Source organism: Ambystoma mexicanum, chromosome 7p, assembly GCF_040938575.1.
Source record: "Ambystoma mexicanum isolate Mex_15411 chromosome 7p, UKY_AmexF1_1, whole genome shotgun sequence".
In the NCBI taxonomy this organism is placed as follows: domain Eukaryota; kingdom Metazoa; phylum Chordata; class Amphibia; order Caudata; family Ambystomatidae; genus Ambystoma; species Ambystoma mexicanum.
Genome location: NC_090939.1, coordinates 252,323,461 through 252,349,262, shown reverse-complemented (window position 1 = coordinate 252,349,262; position 25,802 = coordinate 252,323,461).

Here is a 25,802-nt window from a genome sequence, read left to right as displayed (position 1 = left end):
GTAGATTTAGGTTTAGATTGGTGTTTATCATACCCCTGTTGAAGTTCAATAAACACCCTTGAACTGTGTTCACTTGTGTCTGTCTTACTGTTGATACAATGCCTTCCTTACAGTAGGGAACCGTTGCGACAGCCCCAGAGAATCCCTTTGTGTCAAGAGTTTCACCTGATAATGGAAAGTCTCCATCACTGATGCATGATTTGGTTGCAGCTGTGTCGACCATAAAGATGAATTGCGTATTACCTATCTCAGCACCCACCAAGAGTTCCTCGTCAAGCCCCTTCTGTCCATCTTCTTCCATGTGGGCTCCTCCTTGCGCGTCATCAGGCATGAAGCTACAATTAATTAGTGATTATGTAAAGGTAAACAATGCAGGCTCTATCTCTAACCTGATGTGCAACTGGTACTGCAGACAAGGGCTAAGAGGATACTTTGAGGTCAATGCATCTAACAGACTACAGCTCGATTTCAGACACGTCGGCGCCTATCCAATGCTCCCCACCCTCTTTTTGGCTATGGTTTACCCCTCCCGGCACCTTGCAGCACAAATCAGGTGACCTATAATGAAGGCAACTGGTCCCTGCTTTCTGATCTGTCTTGATCGGTTGGGGGTTTAACCATTTTATAGTCGGTGGTATGGGACTGACTGGTACCTTGGAAGGCTGGGGGTCTTGGGATGGGGGCATCTTAGTGCTATTACTTAGAACGTGGATGTGGAAATCAGAGGCTCGTTCCTCCACCTTGTGGGATCGCTTTTCGCAGAGAGCTCTCAACCCCCCCTCATGGCCTTGGAGGGCACATTCCTTCTGGGATACGAATGCTGGCAACATAAGACAATGACGGGTCTATGAATCTCTATATCCCTGGCCTTTCTCACTGGTGCCCACGCTAAAATCTATTCCCTATTCTCGCATGCATAAATTTATTTCCATGTTTGTGTGGCTGTGACCCTGGCTGCAGTGCAGAACTAGGCCTCAATTTCAATATGGCTGCTACTACCTAGGATGGCATTTGGTTCCCCATGTATACTAGAGAAAAAACATGCACCACCATCCACACACTATAGCCCCTGTCAACGTCCCCTCCCCCTGTATCCTCCCTGAGTCCTTACTGCACACATCCAGGCCTCTTCCTCATCCGGAAGCACTGGTGTGTGTCAGAAACCTGAGGGTATTCTCCCCACAAGATTTCGAGAATCCCTTATTCAGTTGGGCAAGGAAGGGCTGGTGTTCTCAGATCCCAACCCTGGGGGTGGACGAGTGAGGGAGGATCACCTGGGTAAAGGTCCCAGGGGTTGTGCTCGGGGAAATGCTGCAGGTGAGACACAGTATTATACTGGAGAAGAAGAGGAGGAGGAGATCCTTAAGACCTTTGTCGGATACTCCAATTCTAAGCCCCCTCCTCCCGGTGAATCTTCCGTAGTCAAAACCCATAATCCATCTATCTTTTTTAAACCCCATAAGAACCCAAAACCCAGTGCCGTGGTAAAATACATCTCTCAGAATCCCCATCTTCCTGTTAAGCACCCAGATACTCCTGATCCGTCTTTCCCACGTCTAACAATAATAAGGCAGTCCTAGTGGTGTCTTGTCAAATAAAAAGGGCCTATACTAAAAAAAACTATTGCCAATCCTTACCTCTAAGTTATAAAAAGAGTGTGAGATAATGTTCACCAGAAAAGAAAGAAGTGTTCACAAAATGATAAGTCAGGATAGCATGGCTGGGGTCTCCCTTCATCACATTTTAAGCATGGGACAAGGCAGGAATTCTGAGCACAGCACACTCATGGGCCTCTCCAGCACGAGGTTCACTATTCCATTCAACGATATAAGGACCTTCAGGGGCCAAGTCTCTTGTCTACGAAGTCTCTTGCCTTAGAAGGCCTGCTGACCAAAATGACAAACAAAAAAAAGTTCTTTCAGTGATCTTGCACTGTGAGCAATTGCTCTTCGCCCTTTGGATCTCCCTCCACCGTGCTTGGATCCTTCTTGCAACGTGGGCCTCCCTCTGTTGGTTTCACTATGGCCTTTCACTCTGAACACAATCTTCGCGGGTGTATCAGACCTCACCCCGATTCGCAGATATCCCTCAAACGGGTTCACATTTGCCAATTTCAGAGTTCACTTTGTTTGATCACATTCAGAATTTACTTTCTTAGCTTTTCCCTTGGTTTCCCTCCATCGAGTTCACTTAGCCATCATTAACACAGTTCATCAGTTTCTAAACACAGTTCATGTTTTACATCATATTAGGATTTTTTTACGAGACCTTTGTAGGACCACTCTGACCCTCATGCCGCCCTCTCCTAGGTCCTTCTGGGACTTGTAGTTTCACCACAAAACAAAGGGACCAGCCAGAGTCCTTCGAATGTACACACCTGCAGCACCTGGCCTTTCTCTCGGTTTTCTCAAAAGTTCAAAACACAAGTTTTTGTTCACATATAATGTTGCCATGTGCAACCTTGGGCTCAACATAGTTCGGTTTGCTATCAGCTTTCTCCGACTCACCAGCTGTGTTGAACCCGCTGGTCTGCTTTGCCTCTGGAGTCAAGGATGATACCACGGTAGCCAGCATGCCTCCCCGCCTGTGTTATCTGTGCGGGAGGCCCCCGTGCACCATTGACACATGTCGCACCACACGCCAGCTGTACTCCCCGGTCTTGTAATGCCTTTATCAGAGGATTTGCAGTTCTGAGTTGAAAAGGGCAAGGACAACTCCCCCCTCGTTGTCCTTTCAGGTCTCTATGCTTTTCTCCTCCTCTTGAACTGCCAGTCTGGAATAGCTGTCCCCTCGTCCATTTAGCCTTGCTCGCTGTGTGCTCTCGTGCTCTACCTTTTAACTTTATGGGGAAGATAAAGGGCTGTCAGGTGTGTGGTTCTGGTCATTTGCCTGACTCTGCCTGACACTTGCATTTGGAACATGTCAAGTAAACGGCTCTGGTGTTAGTTCATTGTCTTTCTCTGTGTAAGAAAGTGTTTGTGTCGGAAAAGGGGGTGATAGAGCTTCTCAATGTCCTACGGGGTAGGATGGAAAAAAGGTGTTACAGGGAACGGGTACCGCGCCTCACCCATCGGTGTCCCACTTCCACTTCCTGAAGCCCCCCCGTCCAGGTGATCCTCCCCCACCTGTCCACCCCCAGGAACTAGATCCAATAGCGATGGCCGCGTCCTGGCCACCTGGATGACAGATCTCCAGGGACTAGCGGGTGAGACACCTTCAGGTTTCTCACACTTCGGAGCAAACATTTCCAAAATTAGGGAGACTCTCCTGACCTTGCTCACACTCCCTTCTCCTACATTTTACACTCCACCTACTCCACCATCATCCTATGCTTCCATCTCTCACTTTAGGCACACTAATACTGACAAAGTGCTATCTCTATTGATGAAGGCTAACCCCTCTTGTGCCCCATCAAACCCTCTTGGTCCTCAGCTAGTCAAGCCTATTGCTCCTATAGTGGCCTGTCACCTCACTGAACTCTTCAACCTATCCTTTGACTCTGCTTGCTTTCCCTTTTTTTTAAAAAAACAACCAGAGTTATCGCTCTCCTAAAAAAGCAAGGGGCTGACACAAACCTACTCACTAACTTTCGCCCTGTGTCTTTCCTTCTGCACTACTCTAAAGTGGTTAAAAAGGATTCTGTTCAACCTCCTTACCAATTTCTTAGACATCGACAACCTTTGAGACCCCCTACAAGCAGGTGCACGCTGCTGTCACTCCCCAGGAAACTGTTCTCATGAAGGTGTCCAACTTCATCGCCTCTGCTAAGCACTCAAACATATCCTCTTTCCTAATTCTCCTTGACCTGTCTGCTGCCCTTGCCACTACAGATCACTCTGATCTCCTTAATACTCTCTTTCCTCTTGGGATTCACAATCAAGCCCTTGCTTGGATTGAATTCTACCTTGCACCTTGCCTATTCTGTGTCTCCTGGAGCAACAACACCTAGCAACTCACTCCTCTAACTGTCAGTGTTCCACAAGGCTCTGTCTTGAGCCCACTCATCTTTGCACTCTAGACATCTGCTCTTGGGCCACTCATCTCCTCCTTTGGGTTCTCATACCAACTCTTCACAGATGACACCCAAACCTTCTTGTTTCCTGAACTCTCCTCTGATCTCTCTATCAATAATCAATATTTCCAATGGTCTCTTTGCCATGAACTATTGGATGGCTTTGATGTTAAGATTTACCAAAGCAGCACTCCTTTTCTCTGCCAAAATCTCTCTCTCATCTCTTCCTCTGCCTATCCATTTCCCACCTGACGCTCTCCCCTACTCTTCTTCAGCTAGAAACCTCAGTGTCATCTATGACCCTTTTCGCACCTTCTCTAATTTCATCTCCAAAACTGGTGCAGCAGCTTGCCTCAACCACCTAAATATTAGAAAAATCAGACACCTTCTTCCTTTCAATAACGCCAAGCATCTCTTAACCACTCTTGTCTTCTCTAAACTGGACTACTGTGCCAGTATCCTCTTTGGTCTCCCCAACTATGCGTTCTGTTCTCTCGACAAGATCATTAACTTCGCCACTAGGTCTCTCTTTGAACTACCTCACTTCATACCTACTTCCTCGTACCATTACCAGGCTGGATGGCTGATGATGGATAACAGGTTCAGATTTAAATGTCTTCTCCTGGTTCACAAAGGTATCCATGGTAAGGCACCACTGTGTCCTTACTCCTCCATCCAACTCTATAAGCCTTCTCGTAATCTCTGATCTGCCTCCTCGACTACCCTTGTGGCCCCTCACCCTCCCTGTGCTTCTTCTTTCCTCCACTCTTTCTCTCTTCTTGCTCTACTTGCATTGAATTATCTTCCCCCGGACATCCAGGAAAGAGTCCACATGGATTTGTTCAAAACAAAACTAAAAACCTACCTCCTCGCCTCCGAGTAACCCACTCAACCTACCTCTCACCTGCGTGCTAGCTAACATTTTTCCCTCACCTCTAACCCGTCTCTGTCTCTCACTTCCACTGCCTCCATTCTAGCACTTCACCAATCATGGTCACATCTCGAGCACAGCTGGCTGTAAGGCGTACATGCACTGTATTGTCCCTGGTGACTCTTGCATTTACACTCATCCACAACCTGGTCAGAATGTCCCTCAAACTCACCCCATTGTAAGAAGTTAACAGCTTCCTGTCAAATCTGATTTCTTATCTATTGTACATTCTTTTGTGATCAAAAGACTATTGTTCCTCCTGTATATAAATAAAGTAAAAAGAAAGAAAGAAAACAATAGTTCCTCAAAATCGTGCACAGAGCTTGATTGAGGGATATTTTTCTTATTTCACTGTGGTGTGGAGTTTTCTTTGGAATGCCCTGGTACCTCTCCAACATGCCAAGGGTTTGAGGCCAGAGAGGAGTTATTTTTTCTGAACAGACATCCATGTGTTTCCTGAAACGTGTAAAGTAATGCCTATGGGATGGTGGAACATTGTCATTTTTTTGTGTTACTGGAATAACCCACGCCAAGAAGATCTCCTCCAGGGTAGGGATGACAGCTGATACAGAAGACATCACAAATACCAAAGAAAACCTGGAATACTCACCCACTTGTTATCCTTCAGTGGTCCAAAGAAATCAGCCAGATCATTTTTCCATATGCTGTCAGGTAATTACAAAATTATCCATGGCTCAAGTTGTTCTGGTCGGCTGGTGCAATGAGACAAATTATATGTGCCCACGGGTAAACACACTTTTTGTCTAACAAGGGAAACCACATAGTGGGCCTCATTACGAGTATGGCGGTAAGTGGAAAAAGAATGGTGGTGATTCCGTTGCTGCCACTTTTACCACTCCGCTGAATTAAGCATTCCAGACAATGGGTGCTAATTCCACCGACGGAATTAGCACTCGCAGAATTACCACCAGAGGAATTACTGCTGAAACACAGCAGAAATTCTGCTGGAGCGAATTCCACCAGCGGAATTTGCGCCAGAAATAAAAACTGATTCCACTGCATTACAGTGGAAATACTGCTTAAATCATGGCAAAAAGGGGCGCAGTTATCTCCATCAAACAGGTGGAGGAAAAATGATCCATGTGAAGAAAATGAAGCCACAGGTGCACCCAACTGACTCAAGCAGGTTATGTAATGGACACACCTTCTCCCATCTTACCTCCAAGCACGATAGAGCCCATAGCAGTTGCCAACTATAGGATCTGGGTAATTCTATTATACATTGATCTACAGAGGATAGCGCACCAGCAGCAACAAAGGAACCCACCAGGGCCATGGCGGACATATGGGAAGAAGGGTGCCTATTCCCAGATTCAGACCATCATACTGGACACCTCCTTCAATCCCAAATGCCATCTCTCTTGGCCAGAAGGCACCTGTGGTGTGTGAGTGGCAGTGTGTAGCCACCTCCTACAGGGAATCCCTGTTAGTGATCTTTCTGTGGGGTTAACAGAGGCAGAGCTGACTAACTCCACATATGTGTTGCGTTGTGAGGAGAAGTGCCCTCTGCATAGTCTCCTGGCCAGATGACAGTGCCTCAGTAAACTCCTGCATCATCTGGCCCACCATAATATTCGCCAATGTAGTCTCAGCTAGGTGTCGGCACTGACGTGCCATTTCCATGGCTATTCTCTTTGTGGCTCATTGTATAGCATCCCATATTGCCTGTGCATGCTGCAGGTGGAGCTCTGTGATCTGTTCCATCCTCAGGAGCCTCTCCCAAATAGATAAGGCATCACTGGGCAGGGCAGCAGGTGGGCGAACAAGTGAGGTGGTAGGTGTGACATCACTCTCAAACATTGCTGAATCACCACCTTTTGAAGCATCATCACCATCATCAGTCTGTGCGAGTGGCTGCAGGTTAACAGTAACAGGGGATAGGGGAGGACTAATCACAGGAGAACCAGGGCCAGCCCCACCCCTGATCGGTGACAAAGGGCTGATGCTGGGGACCGATAAAGGTTGCCAGTGGTAATCCTGCTTGATTTGAGCCAGGCAGCAGATGTGGGGGCAGGTAGCTTGGTGGTAGTGGCCAGTGCAGAGGTTACTACGGCGGTTACAATGCTGGTAGAGGTGGCAACTGCTTTTGGGTACACCTTTGAACCAGCCTTTTAGGCTGGGTTCTTGCCGTGATTGCCCGATGCCTGGAGTGCATTGGTGACAGAAGAGGTGCTTGGGGCTGAAGGGTTTACTGCTGCGTTGATGGGCACGGGATGCGCTGCATTACTGCCACTTGTACATTCACCCTGGCTGTCTTGTGTGCCTCTAATGAGAGGGAAGACCTAGATTGAGTTGTCGTGTATACTGTGGCAGGTACATACACAGAACACAGGGAATAGTCAGGGGCCTGGGTCCATCTACACATGTGGGTCCCATGCCTGTCCTGTGCACAGTGCACTGGGGTGTGGATTACCTATGCACCTTCAACATTACATATCTGGTCTATGACTGATAGTTGGTGCTTTGTGTAATTTCCTGGTGTGACGTCTAGGGTATGTCCCCTGGGTTGTTGGCGCAGGTGGGTACAGTCCTAGGACTACATTTGTGGAGGGTGTCTGTCTAGCCCTATGTCACCTGCCATGCTTGTGATAGTACTCTGAATCATGGGGTGGATACCTATTTTGATGTATGGTGCTGTGTTGGCTCATGTGTGGGGGCCTGGTAATAACAATTATCTGGCAGGGTGAATATGGCATTACCATTTGTATGTCTGGGTTGCTGGTTGTGATATTGTGAATTTCTGACTCTAAAGGGGGAATGAGGTGACTAGTCTGCTGATGCCTATAGTCATCACATTTATTTTCATTCTTTACTTCCAGGTGTACACAAGGAATGCATTGTTGTACGTATTCCGGTGGCATTGTTGACGATGAGCCAGCAAGGACTTAACATCAGCATTGTCACCTGTGTGTTAGCCTAATGCTGGCTGGGACACATTCACTGCCTTCAAATTTCCCTGCCACCATGGTATTCTTTTGTACTCACCTGGTTCTGATTGGTTTCCTGCTCCCGCCTCTGCTACTCCAATTTATTTTATCCCTTCCATGTGAAGGATGCTTGCCACTCTGTCATCCCAGACGGTAAGGTGCAGTGGCTCCACTGTGCCTCCTCCAGTGGCAGCGGACTCAAATTGATGAGAGGTGAGGAGACTGCGTACACACACCTGGAGGTCATTCCACCTCTTCCTGCAGTCTTCCACGTCTCTCTGCACAGTGGTCATTGCCACTACCTTGTCCCTTATGTCGGCCCATATTGTGGTCTCGTGGCGGACAAATGTTTTGCCGCCAAACAGATCATCAGCAATGGCCACCACCTCATCTGCTTATTACTGCAGCTCTGCCTCAATGAATTTGGGTTTGCGGACCCTCAATTCTGGCACCCTCATTTTGCCCTTGTCTCCTGGCATGATGCCACAAAGTTTGGTAGCTTGATGGGAAAGGGATATGATGGATTGAAGATGGATTGTGTTTTTAAAGATGGCTGTTGCTGAGATTCCTGTTAGCAAAATTACACTATTTCCACTCTGTGCAGAATTACCCCTCAGTAATTCCACTGGCGGAATTACCGTTCGGTGATTCCCCCACTTTTCCCGCAGTAACAGTAATTCTGACGGAATTTGTTTATTTTCCTTTCGAAGTTGATTTGCACCAGTAATTCTGCCAGATGGAATTACTGTTTCCACCGATGATTTGTGCGCGCTCCCATCAAATCAAGATTTACAGCCCTACTTACCTTAGTGCATCTGCAGCTGGTCCTGTTGATGGTGGAAGGCATTTGCTTGTTCTGAGAGCAGAGTTTTTCCATATTTTGCTTTACTAGTGCATCTGGTGCTCACCTCTGCGTCTCCATCTCCCCTCGGCTTGCATCCCCTTGCCTCTTCCAGCCTACCAACACAGGCTTGGCTGAGGCCCTGCTCAAGGACCTGGATGACCAGATACCTTCCAGTCCCCAGCGCAGTCCACGAAGGGCAGGGTATAAGGGCATTTTCCCCATTTGCCTGTTCACCTGAACAATAAAAGCCACCCGTGAAGATATTGTTGTGGCAAATATGAACCCGACTGAGGGAAGCCTGCAAATTAAAGTTGGCCTGAACCCGGCTGAGGGAGGCTAATTGTGAAAGAAAGATCTGAGCCTGGGTGCGAGGGATCCCAGGTGAAGAATAAGTTGCCCGACTTGAATTGTTGTTTTTGGTGCATCAGGCCCTCTGAAGCAAGAGACTTTGAATAAAAGAGACTTGGGCACAGAAGGCCCTGATGTTGGTAAAAGGAACTGTGACCTCATGCCAAAGAGGGAGGCCAATGGCCTAAATATTCTGACTTATCATTTTGTGAACACTTCTTTCTTTTTGTGAACATTATCCCACACTATTTTGTAGCATAGCGGTAAGGATTGGAAATGGTTTTATTTTTAGTATAGGCCCTTTTTATTTGACTAGACTCCACTAGGACTGTATTATTAATTTTTGATGGTCGTAGCTTGCTCCCATCCTAGATTTAGGTTAGATAGATGTTTTTGACACCCTGCTAAAGTTCAATCGACACCCTTGAACTGTGATCACTTGTGTCTGTTTTACTTTGATGCCATGCCTTCCTTACAGCAGATAAGAAGGGATATCGATTGCATGACCTGTAATGGGTGGACCGTGTGGTCTGACAACTGCACCTAGACCGAGTGGCCTTTATGAAGGAAGCCAATCAAAGTATCCATACAGAAGCTTGTGTTGTGCAACAGCTGCTTATTTGATTATGAAGTCAAGAAACAGACTTGTATTTATAAACCAGTGAAGAGTACTAATGGCAAGAGAGTTGTGAAGTGTCTCTGACAACTGCACCTAGACCGAGTGCCCTTTATGAAGGAAGCCAATGAAAGTATCCATACAGAAGCTTGTGTTGTACAACAGCTGCTTATATGATTTTGAAGTCAAGAAACAGACTAGTATTTATAAACCAGTGAAGAGTACTAATGACAAGAGAGCTGTGAAGTGTCTCAAAAAACGGTATTGTTTTGAAAAGCTGGAAGATTTGAACTCTTGGGGAAGGGAACCCCAATCTTTCGTGAACTGTCTTGAACTTGGGAAAGGGAAAGCTGATCATCAGCCAAGAGCCGGAAGAAGCTCTAAACTTTCTTTTGAACTTTTGAACACTATTCATTTTGAGGCTGACATCGCTACACATTGTATACAATTATTTGTGAGGGCAAGTATATGTTTTGGACACAGTCATTTGATTTGGACATCCTGACGCAGACTATCCTTAGTTTTCTTAGGTAGGGAAATCTCCCCTTAGCATAGGGCAAGTGAGGCCTTACTCCATCCTGCATATTAAGTTAAATATAACTTTTGAGTACATATTTTAATCTGTTGTTTGTGTCTCTTTCATGATGCCTTCACAGCAGACAGCTGCAGAGAAGCTGAGAACAGTACACGTGTGAAGCCGGAAAGGAAGAAGCGAGAAAGCAAACCATTGTACCTAAGTGAGCACCGAGCCCCGCAAGGTTCCCCATGACAAACACATGTACAGGGGTGAACTGTAGAAGCAGGAGGCCGCCAGGTCAAGGCGCAATAAAAAGGAAGGACTATGATTGCGACAAAGGGGATAACAGAACATTAAACCAGTGTAATTGGATATCTGATGAACTATTCAAAAACCCGAAGAATAAGGATGATTGTGAATTATTAAGAAAGTGGAAACAAATATCCTGGGTGAGAGAGAGAAAGCAACAAGAGATAATTCCAGTAGAGATATTTTTTTGGGAGTGGGGAGACCACTTAATGCAAAACTGTAAAAACGTGTTATGAGCTAAAAGCGCAGAGTGAACCAAGCAAGGAGAGAAATAGTGGATTTAAAAGACCACAAGAGTGGGGAACATCAACCCTAATAAAACAAGGGAACGACATACATTAAAAGGGTGGTGCCTAAAAGATTATTATAACATCAAAATGGCCACTTTGACTCCAACTAACCCACCACATATGGTGTTAGCGGTGGGATGTCAACCAACTGATAGAAGTTGGGGACCCGTGCTATTCGCAAAATGAAATTCAAGAGCTAAAAATCCCACTGCAGACACTGGCCAATCCGTAGGCTTTGAGCGTAGGAAACGTTTTAGTTCCACCGAATAAGAGGTGGTTAATACCCACGGGATCAGTCTTTTGCCACCCTGAGGTAGCTACACTAGACTTGCCCCTAAGTCAGGACTCGCATGGAGATGTAGCCAGGGAGGTGAGCCTGCTCTGTAAGACCCTCCTGGGAGGTCTGGGCAAGTGGAATCTCACTGGGAGTGACTCCCCCTTAGGGGACAAGGGCTCCCATTCCCAATGGGAACTCCCTATGCAGGACACTTTATCTCTGTATATGGGACTGCTTTCCATCAAAACAACAGTGTTCTGCTTCCATTTAGCTATAGGCAATCTTGAATCCAGCATGCCGTCTAAAGTAAAAGGGAATACCCCTTTAAGAAGAAACTTGTATGAAAGTGGGATGAGTAGACCAGAGAGGAGAAGAGAGAACAGTGCGCAGCAGAAACCCCCTGCTTTTAGAACACCGTGGAGAGGTGTAGCAAAGTTGAACCGTGGGACACGCAGAACTGCGAGAAGCCAAGAATGGCAAGCACAGTCGCTGGAGGCCCGGTGAAGCAGACAACAGCAAAGCCATTATCAGGACAGAGTTTGAGGAACCGCCCGATGTGGTGGCATGACCATGAAAGTGCCATGCTGGGACAGGCGCCCGTCTAACAATAGCGAAACCTAGACGTCAGGGAGTGTTGACAGCTCCCATCTGCCGTGGCTCGCTGAACGCAGCAAGCTGCAAAGACGCTGAGAATGGTACACGTGTAAAGCCTGAAAGGAAGAAGCAAGAAAGAAAATCAACGTACCTGAGCAACATCGAGTCCCGTGAGGTCCCCCATCGCAAACAAAGGTTCAGTGGTGAACTGCAGAAGCGGGAGCCCATCGGGGCAAGATGCAATAAAGAGAAGGGACTATGATTGCAATAAAAGGGATACAGGAACATTGAACAAGTAAAACTGGATATCTGAGGAACTATTCAAAAACCTGAAGAATAAGGATGATTGTGAATCCTTAAGAAAGTGGAAACAAATATCCTGGGCAAGAGAGAGAAACCCACAAGAGATAATTCAATGAGAGATAAATATTGTAGCGTGGGGAGACCACTTAATGAGAAATTGTCGAAAGTGTTATGAGCTAACAGCGCAGAGTGAACCAAGCAAGGAGGGAAAGACTGGATTTAAAAGCCGCCAAGACTGGGGCACTCTCAGCCCTAATAAAACAAGGGAACGACATAAAATAAAAGGGAGATGTGTAAGAGAATATCTCAAAGAGACCATTGGTAAGTGTCATATTGTCCGGAAGACAAGATCTTTGAACAGTTGGGAGGAGCTACAAGAGATCATGAATAAAACCCGAGAAAAGGATCAGAAGAAATTACCATAAGGAACAGATTTTCTAAAAGAGAGACATTTGCAGATTGAAATTGGTGTATAACAAGAAAAACCTGAGAGAAAGCCTAAAGGCAAATGACCAAGGGGAGACAGCCAGAAGAGAAACCTTCTTTTGGCCACTTTTAGGTGTTACTGTTAGTGGTGGGGTCAAGTAGATTTAGGTTTGGACTGAGGACATTTGGGGTTTGGACTTCAAGATGACAGACAAGCACCTTTAGTTTAATTTAGTTAGTTAGTGAATCCCACTATAGTGATAGGGTGAGATAGGCCTTTTTCCTTATTATTTAAATAAAATAACATCAGAATGTTCACTATGTTTCCAACTCCTTATTCTGACCCACCACAGAGGTTTCACTACAGTTTGAATTTGCAACTGTGAGGCTTCAACACATTGAAGGTTGCCACTGTGAGGTCTCACCACATTTGAATTGTGCTATTGAAGGCAAGTCCCTGAACGCTCACACCAGAGAGAATACAACCCGCTAGGGAAGAAAGGCCCAGGTTGATCTTGTAAGGATAACAAGTCTTAATCTCACACACAAATGAGAGCAACAGCAGAGAACTCTGCTGCTAAGAAGGTTCTACCAAAAAGTAGTACAAGCAGAATCTTATAAAGAAAAACATTGTCATTGATGAGGTATTATATACAGTAGAAACTTGCGCGGCTGCTTGGTGTGTGCCTATACATGACCTGCCCGCTCCATAATAGATGCCAGGTCATTGGTTCTAGCCCAGTCCATCCGTCTTCCATCACATGGGTGCTGCAGGGATCATCTTTTTCTCACGTCGAAGGTCAAAGAACAAATTAACTACACTCCTAACACAATGCTACTTCATCACTAGACTGTGCACCTGGTAGGCCTTAAAAAAAGGCACAAAGGAGGTTCTGGGGCACTCTAAGCTTCACACATACATTTCACTCACTCCCCTCCACGCCATCCGGCTTCAAGGTCTCCACCCTGGTTTTGAACTATAGTTCATCCCTCCCAGCACCTCGCAATACAAATCATACTATTGTCCCTCAGAGACGTACGCTGTCCGTCCTCTTTGAACATTTCAGGACTTGTTACTTTGGGGTTGTTGGTCAAAGGGCACCTGGTACCATGGAATTCAGGAATCTTTGTCAGCTATATGGGCTATAACTCGTGGTCGCCTGGGGATGGGCCGGGTCATGCTTTGGCCAGTGTGAGATAGCATGCAACTAGGCGCTGGTCTGTGATCGCAGCCTTGTAGAGCACATTCCTCTTGAGTAAAAACACATCTTTGCAACCTTCCCGAATACTCCTGTTTCTTCTCCTGTCCTGCCATTTCTGCATCTCCTGAGTGGAAAGACTCTCGCGTACCTCCATAAAAATGTCCTTAATCACGGCTCCAACTATTCGGTCCACTGCTATGATATTCCTCTTCTCCTGAACTGCAACCTCTATGTTTCCTTGCTGTGTAAGCGCATTTGCCTTTCCATTATTTCTCCCTGGCAAGTAAGTTACCACAAACTCAAATTCCTCAAAAAACTGAGACCAGCGCAGCTGACGTGGGCTCAAGGTTTTAGCTGATTTCAGAAACTGCAAGTTCTTGTGATCGGTAAGCACCGTTACTGGATAGCGAGCACCCATCAAAGAATGCTGCCATTCTTGAAAGGCAGCCTGCATCGCCAGCAGTTCTTTATCAGTAATATAATTTTGCTCGCAGCTGGTCAATTTTCTTGAAAAGAATGCCACGCGTGCATCACCCTGCCCTTGGTCCGTTGAGACAGGATTGCCCCTATCGCAAGATTAGAAGCATCCGTCTCTACTTGAAATGGCCTTTCCAAATCCAGAAGCCACAAAATCAGTGCTTCCGTAAAAGCAGCCGTTAACTTCCAAAATGCGGCATCCGTTTCTTCATCCCATCTAGCGTTTGTGGCCTTCTTTAGGAGTCTTGTGATTGGGGTAATACTGTGTGAGAAATTGCTAATGAATCGGCAGTAGAAGTTGGCAAACCCCAGGAAGGACTGAACGTCCTTTACACACTGCGGAGATGGCCACAGTGTGACTGCCTGTACCTTGTTCTCATCCATAATCACCCCCGCCAGAGTCAGGATAAACCCCAAGAATTCCACGCGGGTGGTATGGAATTCACACTTTTTCAATTTAGCAAACAAATGATACTCCTGCAACCGATGGAGCACCACTTTCACCTGCTGGACATGCTGTTCCACAGAATTGGAGTAAATCGGAATATCATCTATGTAAACGATGACAAAAACATCCAAATACTCCCACAACACCTCTTGCATGAAATACTGAAAAGCAGCGGGAGCATTCCATAAACAAAACAGCATCAATAGATACTCAAAAAGGCCACTCTCTGTCTGAAAAGCTGTATTGCACTCATCTCCCTCCTTTACACGAATCAGATGATAGGCCCCTCGCAAGTCTAATTTAGTATAGATCTTGGCGGATTTTAACTGATCTAGTATGACTGATATTAGAGGCAAAGGGAACCTTTTCTTTTTCTTTTTTTTTTTACTTCTGTTTATTGATTTTCCAACATAAAGCATACAGACATTGTCACGAGGAAAGAGCCAGACTCGGTATAACAGGAGATAAAGAAACCAAAAGCAAATATTAGCACATAACGTTCCTAGAGAGGGGTGCCTATGGAACACTTCCCACCCCCTACTAGAGGTACAAACATTATACTCATGTTGATAACCTCCCGCCAGAGATATTAGCTCTCTCCCCACTAGCATAGCATAAAACAGAACAAAACCTAAACCCCTCCCCCTCGGCCAACCAGGACTATCCCTCCTCCCACCCACCCTCAACTAGTGTGCACATTCTATTGTGAGGGCCTGTCTGTCTGGGTAAGAGTTAGATGTGGAGGTCGATACAGATATTGGTCGTAGGTCGTCATGTACAAGGTTAGCAGGACTTGAGTACAGGTGTATCGTCGGTCGCATTAGAGCTGTTAAGTGACCGATTGTATCCAATGGGGGCGCCGGGCCCCCTTGTTCTTTACAACATTCTTGTATGAAGTCTTACATGAATGGGTCGAGTAGTTCCCAGAGCCTGTCCATGCGTGGGTTGTTGCCGGGATTTTGTCGTTTGAAAGCTGCCCCTTCTAGTGTGCAGATCTTGGCCAGTAGCCCCGTCCACTGTGTTACAGATGGGGGAGAGGGTGATTTCCAGTGTATGATCAGAAGCTTGCGGGCAGTGAAAAGCATGATTCCGGAGACACCAGGGGGCGCAGAGATGTTCTGAAGCATCTCCGTCGGTCTCCCTCACCAGACAGTGTTTGTGGGACTTGAGCCCCCCAAAACCCACAGAGGCGACACTTGGACCCCCGTAAGTGTTGGCTGAAGCCCCGGGGCACCCCATGAGCTAAGCACGGGGCCCTGGGTTGGAGCAATTTCGTAATCCTTGCCTGAAGAGACGTTGGGCGGAGTTCCCGCCTTTGGTGCTGCGAGCCCCGGCCTGGTGTGTTGGTGTGCTGGGGCTGCGCTGCTGTGCCTGGATCTCTGCGGGGACGAGATGCGGATTGTCATGTGCGGCATTGCGGTCGGGGGAGCCAGCGGTTGATGTGGAGCTGACCGCCCCCCCTGCCTGGATCTACGGAGCGTTAAAGCAGAACTGGGCGCGCGCTGGGGCCGCTTGCGGTGAGGAAGAGGAGGAGCGGCCTGAGGAGCGGACTGAGGAGCGGACGGCTCCGCTGGCCTTAGCGCCGTGCTTGCACCCTGCGTTGTGGGCCTGACTGGAGCCCAGCGGAGTCCGGCGGCGGGGTGGCGCCGCAGCCCCCTGCACTTGTGGAAGGCCGGTGAGAGGCTCGATTGGGCGGAGAAGAGCTGTGGAGGGATCGGGGGGCACTTTCTCCGTGTGAGGACGCAGCACGGTGTGACAGTTGGTGGGGGCCTGCAGGGTTGGGGCGGTAAGGGCCTGGGCCGGATCAAGACACCCAGAGTGCCCTGTGCGCGCCCCTGTCCCCATCCCCCCTCCCCCCATCTGGGGCCCCGAAGCCACAGCCTGTGAGGCTTTCCTTGTCCCTTCTTCTCAAGCAAGTTCTGGTGGACTTGATTCGAGAGGGCCTTGTGGGAGACCGCCTCTACGTTGATTTGGAGCTGAGATGGCACCCGGCGGTGCTACTTGGAGGGGATCCGGGGTGGGAGCCACCGTCTGGATTGGGACGTCTGGCTGGAGTGCTCCTCTTTTTGGTGATGTCTCTCTTGGATGGTGAGGCTGGCTGGGGGCTGATGCTGATCTGGTGAGTCGCCGTCCTTGGGAATTCTTGGAGATCACTGGTCTTCCTGTGCCTGGTCTGGGGACCTGCACCAGCCCCTCCCAGCCGGGGAGCGCCCCGGCTTTGGAGCCCCAGCAGCGAAGTGGGCCTGTTCTCCTCTTACCTTAAAGTACGAAGTGGCTCTGCCTGCGGAGTAGAAACCTCTGCCCTCTTCGATTCTATTGTCTGTGCAACCGGTCCTTGGCCCTGGGCCCCCCTGGAGCTTGTTGGGAAGAGGTGGAGGGGAGGAATGGACCCTGGGGCCATTATCCTCACGTGGCAAGACCATTCAGCTTTTTCGTCCTTCCAATCTAGCAGTTGCTTTGGGGGCCCCCTGCCTTGCCCTGCTGAATTCTCGACCTGTCCTGGCCTTGAGGCCTGATCCTGTTGCTTCTTGGGGAGGGACCCGTCTGTCTTGGGGGCTCATGAGCTGGACCCAGTCGCTGCAGCGATTCCACCACGTCTCGGACAACATCATGGCGGCAGGTGGAGCCCCGGATTTGTTGCAATCTGAGAGGATAGATGCCCAAATGGTCAACAACAGCATGACAGCTCTTTTGGAGGAAATCTGTGGGTTTACGGGGGATATTGGCAAGAGGCTGGATACCCTGGACAAGAAAATGGACTCGCTGGACGACAGCGTCCAAGCGCTCTAGAGAAATCAGATGTCGGTTGAAACTTTAGAAGCACAGATGGACGCGTGCTTGTTGGAACTGGAACGCAGAGAGGCGAAGTTTACATTAAAACTTGATGATTTGGAAAACAGGGAGAGACATAGCAACTTGAGGTTTTTGGGGGTTCCGGATCGGGATAGTGAGGTGCAGTCTGACATTCTTAGATCAGTAAATGAAATCATCAGCAAGCTATTTAATGACTCTAACACAATGGCGCCGACGATTGATAGGGCCCACAGGGCTGGCGCCCCTGCCAGGGGTCCAAGGTCCATCCTTGTGCGCTTCCATTATTATGCAGAGAAATGGAAGATTCTTGAGCTAGCACGCAAGAGGGGGCCTGTTGAGTGGGAGGGTGCCAAAGTCTCTATTTATCACGACCTTTTGACCCTCACTCTAGCGAGAAGACGCCTCTGTGTCCCATTAACGAGGTGGCTCCAGTCCAAGGGGGTTTGATATAGGTGGGGTCACCCTTTTCCTCTCTCTTTTGAGTTCGAAGGCTATAAATATTCCTTGGTGACAGAGGATGACATACATAGAGTGTCCCGAGAACTCCTGAGTGACGCGTCCTCCAGGGGTTGCCATGAGGATAAGGGCGACAGGGTGGGGCCCTCAAAGACCTCAGGTGGGCGCTCGAGTGGTTTACCGGAGAGGAGACGGGTTCGGGGGAATAGAAAGTTCTGGCGTGTGGCGCCGCCTTCTATGGAGTCTGATCCTAAGTGAGGGGGGGTGAGGAGGCCGTGCGTGGAAGCTGGAGGGGGTTTTGATGAGGTGTCTGTTAGTCGGGCTGGTGGTTGGCCCCCGGCCTCCTTTTGATCTGATTTGTAGCTCGGGGTGATGCACTGGGGGTTGGAGGCAATCAAAGAGTCTGTGGAAATGTGCTGGTTGCTGTCTCCTCTGGTGGGTGGGGGGCTCGGGGATATGGGTGAACTTTGCAGGGGTACTACTTGGGGGAGTTTGATTGGGGGTGGGGGGCATGTGAAGGGTTGTTTAACTGTGTCTGGTGGGGGAGGAGGTAGGTGGCCTGGTCTGGCGACTCAGTTCCAGGCGCTCGGGGTTGTTGGCGGGTGGAGGGGGCACTTGTTGCAGGTTTTTTTTTTTGGGGTTGATGTTTTGTATGCCAGGTGTTGCAGTAGGTTACAGATGCTTGGGTACTATAGGGATCACTTTTGGTGAGCTGACACAGCATATGAGATGGGGCAGTCTGGGATACTCTGGACGGATTTGGAGGGTAGTTACCTTATATGATGGTTGATACACCACACCTGCTGACTGTGGGGTCTTTAAAAATAAGAGGGTTGAATTCCCCCACCAAAAGGTCTATGGTGGTTAGGAACATCAAAAGGCTCCAGCTTCACTTCCTTTTCTTACAAGAGACCCACTGGATTAGGGTGAAAGAACCAATGCTTAGAGCGCGCGCCATACAACAATTATTTGTGTCTTCTTATATGACAAGGAAACAGGGCGCCGCGATTCTTGTGTCTTCGAAAGCCCACTTCACGCCCAGAGCGCACCGCTCTGACCAAGGAGGGTCGATATGTTATGATTAAGGGGGAGGTGAAGGGTAGGATGATGACTTTGGTGTGTATCAATGCCCCAAATGAGGCGCAAGATCTATTCTGGGACGGGATGAGGGAAAAGAGTATGGGTTTCGCGGAAGGCCTTCTCGTGGTAGGGGGGGATTTTAATATGGTTCTCTGCCCTGACAGGGATAGAAAGTCGTCCACTTCGGGTACTGACCCGGGTTCTCAGAGAAAATTGGAAGCTACCTTTTGTAGGGTCAATGAGGAGCTAGGGTTGATGGACTCTCACACTGTTGAGTAGTGCCATGACCCGCTCTTTACATACTATTCCAAGCCTCATGCGACGCTCTCTAGGATTGATTATATGTTGATAGATTCTTCCCTGCGGGAACAGGTGTCGTCTTTTGGCATGGAGGCGGTTCCGTGGTCTGACCATGACCTGTTTGTGGTCGGTTTGGGTGTACCGCCTCCTCCTCCTTCGGAAACTCGATATTCTTGCAACGATTCTCTTCTGCGGGACAAGGAACTGAAGCAATCTCTCTTGAGCACCATCAAAGAGTTTTTTCCATCAACGATGGTGGGGAGGTGGGAATCTCGGGAGTCTGGGAGGTGTTTAAAGCTATCAGGGGCACCCTAATGGAGATGGGCGCGAGGAGGAAGAGGGAGAGAGCCAGTGAAGACAAAAAAGAGCTAAGATAGCCGCCATGGGGAAAGTTGAGGTCACAGGGGGATGGCACCGACATGCGGATAACTGCGGAACTGCAGTTATTGCAGTCGAAGCTCGACTCTCTTCTGGTGGGCCAAACAGAGCGGAAGCTCGTCTTTTTGAAGCAGAAGTATATGCAGCGGGGGGAGAGGGCAGACAGGGTATTGGCTTCGAGGTTGAAGGAACTTAGAAAGAATAGGAGGGTGGATGCCATATGGTCCCACAAGAGACCTAAGATTACAAGTGATGTCCCGATAGCAGAGCAATTTCGGCAATATTATGAAAGTTTTTATGCCTTGGACTATTCGGGGGATGGCACCGACATTGATCAGTTTCTAGGTTCCCTTTCCATCCTGTCTTCCCCCTGAGAGGGTCGCTCCATTGGAAGCCCCTGTCATGCCGCAGGAGATAATCGACACTATTTCATCGTTTAAAGGGGGAACTAAACCTGGGGACTTTCAAAACATTCAGCTCTGTTCTGGCACTGTTCATGGTTAAAATGTTCAATGCCGTTCTCGAAACGGGATTCCTTCCTCCCTCTATGTTGTCTGCCCTCGTAGTGGTCATCCCAAAGGAAGGGAAAGACGCGTCCCATTGTCAATCCTATCACCCTATCTCGCTTCTTAACACTGATGTTAAAATTCTGGCCAAACTTCTTGCCAATAGATTGGCTGAGCATCTCCCGATGCTGGTGCATGGGGACCAAGTAGGCTCTGTTTCTGGTAGGCAAGGGGCAGATTATGTGCGGAAAACGCTTGACCTTATGCATGAGGTTTTGAGGCGGGACACAGAGGCTTATATTCTCTCTTTAGACTCAGAGAAGGCCTTCGACCGTGTCGAATGGCCCTATATGGGTACGTGCTGCAGAGGTTTGGCTTAGGGAGTAGGTTCTGTGGGTGGGTCTCTGCCCTTTATAATGGCCCGGTAGCAAGGGTATTAGTCAATGGTATCACTTCGGCATTCCTATCCCACTCCAGGGGCACTCGTCAGGGGTGTCCCCTGTCTCCTCTTCTGTACGCCCTGGCAATGGAGCCTTTGGCTATCGCGATTCGGTCGGCTCAGGAGATCTCAGGAGTTCCCTGTGGCGAACTAGATTTCAAGTTATCGCTCTTTGCGGATGACATTTTGGTCTACCTGACCAATCTCCGTGACTCTCTTACCCGCCTATTTGCTCTCATCGAAGTGTACGGCTCTTTCTCGAGGCTCAAGATCAACATATCTAAATCCTGCGTCATGCCAATGAGTGCCGGTGATACAGAGATCGGGGCGAGGTCTGAGGTGCAGAGGCTGAGAATAGAGCGGGAGTCCATCACATACTTAGGGGTATCCATCTCCAGGGACCCGGGCAAATTGTTTGAGCTCAATTTCCGTCCTCTGCTGGTGAAGATAAGGAGGGATTTGGTTTGTTGTTCCCCCCTCACCCTCTTGTGGTTTGGGCGCATGGTCGTAATTAAAATGAACGTTTTGCCCTGGCTTTTATACCCCTTCTCAACCCTCCCAATTGTGGTACCGGAAGCTTTCTTTGGGGAGTTGCAGACCCAGGTTCTGCGTTTCATATGGAATGGCAAAAGGGCCAGAGTTAAACTCTCTACTTTAACTCTCCCGAAGGGGTGGGATGGGTTTGGTTTCACTGATTTCAGGCTGTATTACAAAGCTGCTCAGCCACGAGTTTTGTTAAAACATATGCGCAATGATATGGGGACCTACTGGGCTTACATCGAAGACGTCCATACCCACCCGAAGGAGGTTAGGTACCTGTTGTGGGCTGGCCCTAAAGCCCTTCCCCTGCATCTCAAAAGCCATCCAACCCTTGCTGTCCTGTGGGCATTTTGGAAGCCCGACAGCGGCAACACACAGCTCTCCTCCTGGCCTTCACTGCTGACCTCCCTTTAGAGGTCCCCCTTTCGATTTAGGTTCTAGGGGATTTCGCAATTCCCAAGCTTGGTCAGACAAGGGCTTGGAGCGGGCGGGTCAGCTCTTCAGACAGGGTCTCTTCATTTAACATTCTCACTTGGTGGAAGCATTGGGAGGTGGCTTGGTCTCTGTTTTTGAGTATTTGCGCCTTAAAGGATTCCTCACTCACCCTAGGTGGCTGCCCAGTCTGACGCGCCCCCTTACCCACTTTGAGACGGTCATTACGGAGTCCTCGTTGAGGAAGGGTTCCCTATCAAGTATTTATGCCATCCTCATCACAGCCAATCTGGAGGGTAGACAAACATTTAAACAGGTCAGGTAGGAGAGGCTGGGTTTAGTTCTTGAAGAGGCCGACTGGAGAGAGGTTTTTAGATCAATCTTTTCAGGGTCCCTGTACACCTCAGCCATGGAGCATGGTTTCAAGGTACTTCACTCTTGGCACCATCCCCCGACCACTCTGGCTAAGATGTTTGAGGGTTTAGCCCCGCTGTACCCTAGAAAGTGTTCTCAGCAAGGCACCTGGTTCCATCAAAGGTGGGAATGTCCAATCATTCAGGTGTATTGGGCTGAGGTGCTTAGTTGGATCAGGGACATAGTGGGTGTTGCTCCTTCTCTTCATCCTATGGAGGTTCTCTTGAGTACCCCTATGCCGGACTCTGGGTAGGGTGCCTTTCCTAGGGTGGTTGGGGCAATGTTGAGAGCGGGAAGGATTGCTCTCATCCAAAAATTGAAGAGCTCCTCTACCCCTACCAAGACGGAGTGGCTTGCCAAGCTGTGGACCATCTTTATCTATGAAAAGTTGTTGGCTATTGTCAACAATGTAGTCCACTCATTTGTTCAAGACTGGTCAGCGGTTCTCCTAAATGATGACTGTGCGGCTATGAGACTTTGACGTTGAAGTGGCATTGGACTTTTGGATACCCTGGCGTCTCTTATGGTTAGTCCGTGAGTGCTTCTGATTGTATGGTAATTGCTTTGATCCCACAATGTTGGGCACTGGGATCTGCTTATTCTCTGTGTCCTGTTCAGTGTTATTGTGCTATGTACCCTTAGTATGGCTATTCCTGGCAACATTATAAGTGGGTGGGAGGAATGGGTGGGGGCGGGGGGAATGTGTTCGGGTTCTCTTATACTGATGTTTCTTAGTTTTGTTTAGGGGGTGGGGTACCGGGTGTTCGATGTTTGCTTATTGGATTATTAAAATGCTTAATAAAAACAAAGTAAAAAAAAAAAGAAAAGCATGATGCCTATGACCGTACAGATGAGAGTGTCCGAGTGCCACTCTATGTGGCCGGCCCCAAGCAGCATGGTATCGGGGGATGACGATATGTCGAATTCTGGGCAGTCTGAGGTCACTTGATTATATATACATTGCCAGCAGTTCTTCAGCTTGGGACAGGACCATAATACGTGTCCCATCGTGCCCAGTTCCTTGCACCCACGCCAGCAGTTAGGAGTAGAGATGAAGCCCATCCTGTGTAGTCTGGCTGAAGTTTACTATGTGCTCTGAATTATCTTAAATTGGATTTCCCTATTTTTAATGTTCACACATATCCTCGGTATGGCTGAGAAGTAGTCATTTATATACTCCACATCTATGGTAAAGCCTAGGTCTGTGGACCAAGCCGTCGCAAGGGCGTTGTTCCCATCTACATTGTTTGGGATGCTCATATTGTAAAAGATGCGGAGACAGGGGTGTTGGTCTTGTTGCTGTTCCAATTCTAGCTCGCACAGAGCTGGTGGAGTTTGACGGGAGGTGTCTGGGGTGTGTTGCAGTATTAGGGCACAGAGCATCCTATACTGCAGCCAGTAGATCCTAAGCCGGCTCTATATGTAGCAGTTGGCGGCCATCCTGAAAGGGTATTGTTTGGGGGCCATCCCATAGATCCAAAATCCTAATCCGTGACCACAGTATATCTTGCTGCAGGGGGAGCCGAATCGTCCCCCCCAATTGTCTCAAGAGTATCTACACTCATCAATGTGGGTGCTACTTTGACGTCAATACCCTGCTCGGAGCGTAACTTGTGCCATTGAGTTAGTGTCTGGCCTAATATTGGATAGGATTTAATATGGTGTGGGAGCCGTGCCGGCGGAGTGGCTAGGATATCAATGGATAGCTGCGGGGGCACCAGGGTTAGTTCTATTCCTTTCCAGCTCATGGTGTCACTTCCATTCAACCACCGTTTAGCCCAGCAAATCTGTGCGGCCAGATAGTAACTCCGCCATGATGGAAGGGCCAAGCCCCCGTCTGCTTTATTGACATTCAGAATAGGTGTCCGCAAGCACACTTTTTTCCCTCGCCATATAAACCTGGGGATGGCAATGTCCAGCTCTTTATATAATTAGGTTGTGGGATTACAGGGAAGCATCATTGCCAGGTAGATAAGCTTGGGCATGGAATTAATCTTTATAGCATTTATCCTGCCTCTTAGCTATAGGGGTACCGTTTCCCATCTTTACAGATCAGCTCAAACTCGCTCCACAATATGGGGGTAATTGAGATCTTTCAGGTCTCCAATCTGTGTGCTAATTTTGACCCCTAGGCACGTGATGTGGTGCGTTTGGAGGCCGGCAGAGAGCCACCCCTCCTGGATCCCAGGGGATGTCCTGACGCAGAGGAGAATCTCAGATTTTGCCCAGTTAACACAATACCCAGTCATTGGACCAAATTCCCGTAGTAAGTTTTGGACATGCAGGACCGAGGTCGGGCTTCTCCCAATGTAGAGCAAAAGATTGTCAGCGTAAAGGGAAACCCAGTGTTCCTCCGGTCCCCGGAAAAAAAGCCTACCCAGTGGGGATCTATTCGTAGCTTGATTGCGATCGGCTCAATAGATAGGGCATAGAGTAAGGGAGAGAGCGGGCAGCCTTGTCACGTGCCAGAGTGAAGGTCAAACGGTGCCGACGTCATGCCATTAGGGGTCACCATCGGCATTGCATCAGTATATAATAGACAGAGCAGATTGATTAGGGAATGGGGGAAGCCGTATTCTGTGAGAACCACGAACATAAGGTCCCACTGGACTTTATCGAAAGCCTTCTCGGCATCGATCACAAGGATTGCGTCCTCTGGTTCCGGGTCATCAGCGACAATGTGTAGTAATCTGCGCACGTTATACCTAGAATATCATTTACAAATAAAGCTAGTCTGATCCCTGTCAATTAGGTGTGGAAGGACTACCTCTATCTTTTGCGCTTTTTCACCAGGATCTTTGCATCAGAGTTTATTAGTGAAATGGGACGGTATGAGCTGCATTTGCAGCAGGTCGTCTCTTCTTGTGAAACACCACAATGTTTGTGGCCAACATTGAATGTGGCAAATAGCCCTTTTTCATTGCCCCTGCAAAAACCTCTGCTATTCTAGAGCCGGTCGCATCGGCCATGGCTCGATAGAAATCAATCGGGATTCCATCCGGTCCAGCGGCTTTCCACGGCGAAAGAGAGTGGATAGCTTGTTCCATCTCTGCTGCCGAGATTGGGGTGTCCAGAGTGTCTTGTTGGGCCTGGATGAGTCTGGGCAGTGTGACGGAACACAAGAAGTTTTGCATTTTATGGCAAAGGATATGTTCTGGGGCAGCGTATAGTTTGGCATAATATTCAGCGAACCGAGTATTGATGGCATTGTCACCCACAAGTAGGTTTCCTTTCCCGTCCCGAATAGTTGCGATCGTCTGGGAGGCCTGCCGCTGTTTCAGGACGAGCGCCATTGTTCTCGAGGTAGTATTTCTGAGACCATCCTGAATAGGATTTCTGAACTCTTGTGGTTATTTGAGTGATTTGTGATCTAAAGGATTGTATGTGTGTAAGGGTCTATCAGGCGTCTGCTTGTGTGTTCTCTCAAGTGTGGTGAGGTCCTCCGTAAGTTGCATTTCCTTTTCCTTCCACTATTTTAATTTGTACAACCACATAGATATACATTGGCCCCTCACAGAGGCTTTGAAGGAATCCCAACCCGCGTACATGTCATATGATTGGTTTAGATTGGTGTCCCAGAACCCTGCCATGTCATTCTTAATGTGATCTGCAAAGTCTGGGTGTGTCAGCGCTCTCATGTTGAGATGCCATGGTATGACTTTGCAGGGAGTATCCGGAAATGTTATCCGGAGCCGTACAGGCGCATGGTCAAAAATGGTGATGGAGAGTATAGTACAGTCATCCATCATGTATAGGGCGTTGGTTGGGAGAAACCAGTAATCAATCCTGGAGTAGCTAAGATGGCTGTGGGAATAGAATGTGTAGTCTCTTAGAGAACCGTGTACGTGTCTCCAAACATCCCTCAGGTCCAGGTCCAGTAACAGTGAGTTAAGGACGGACC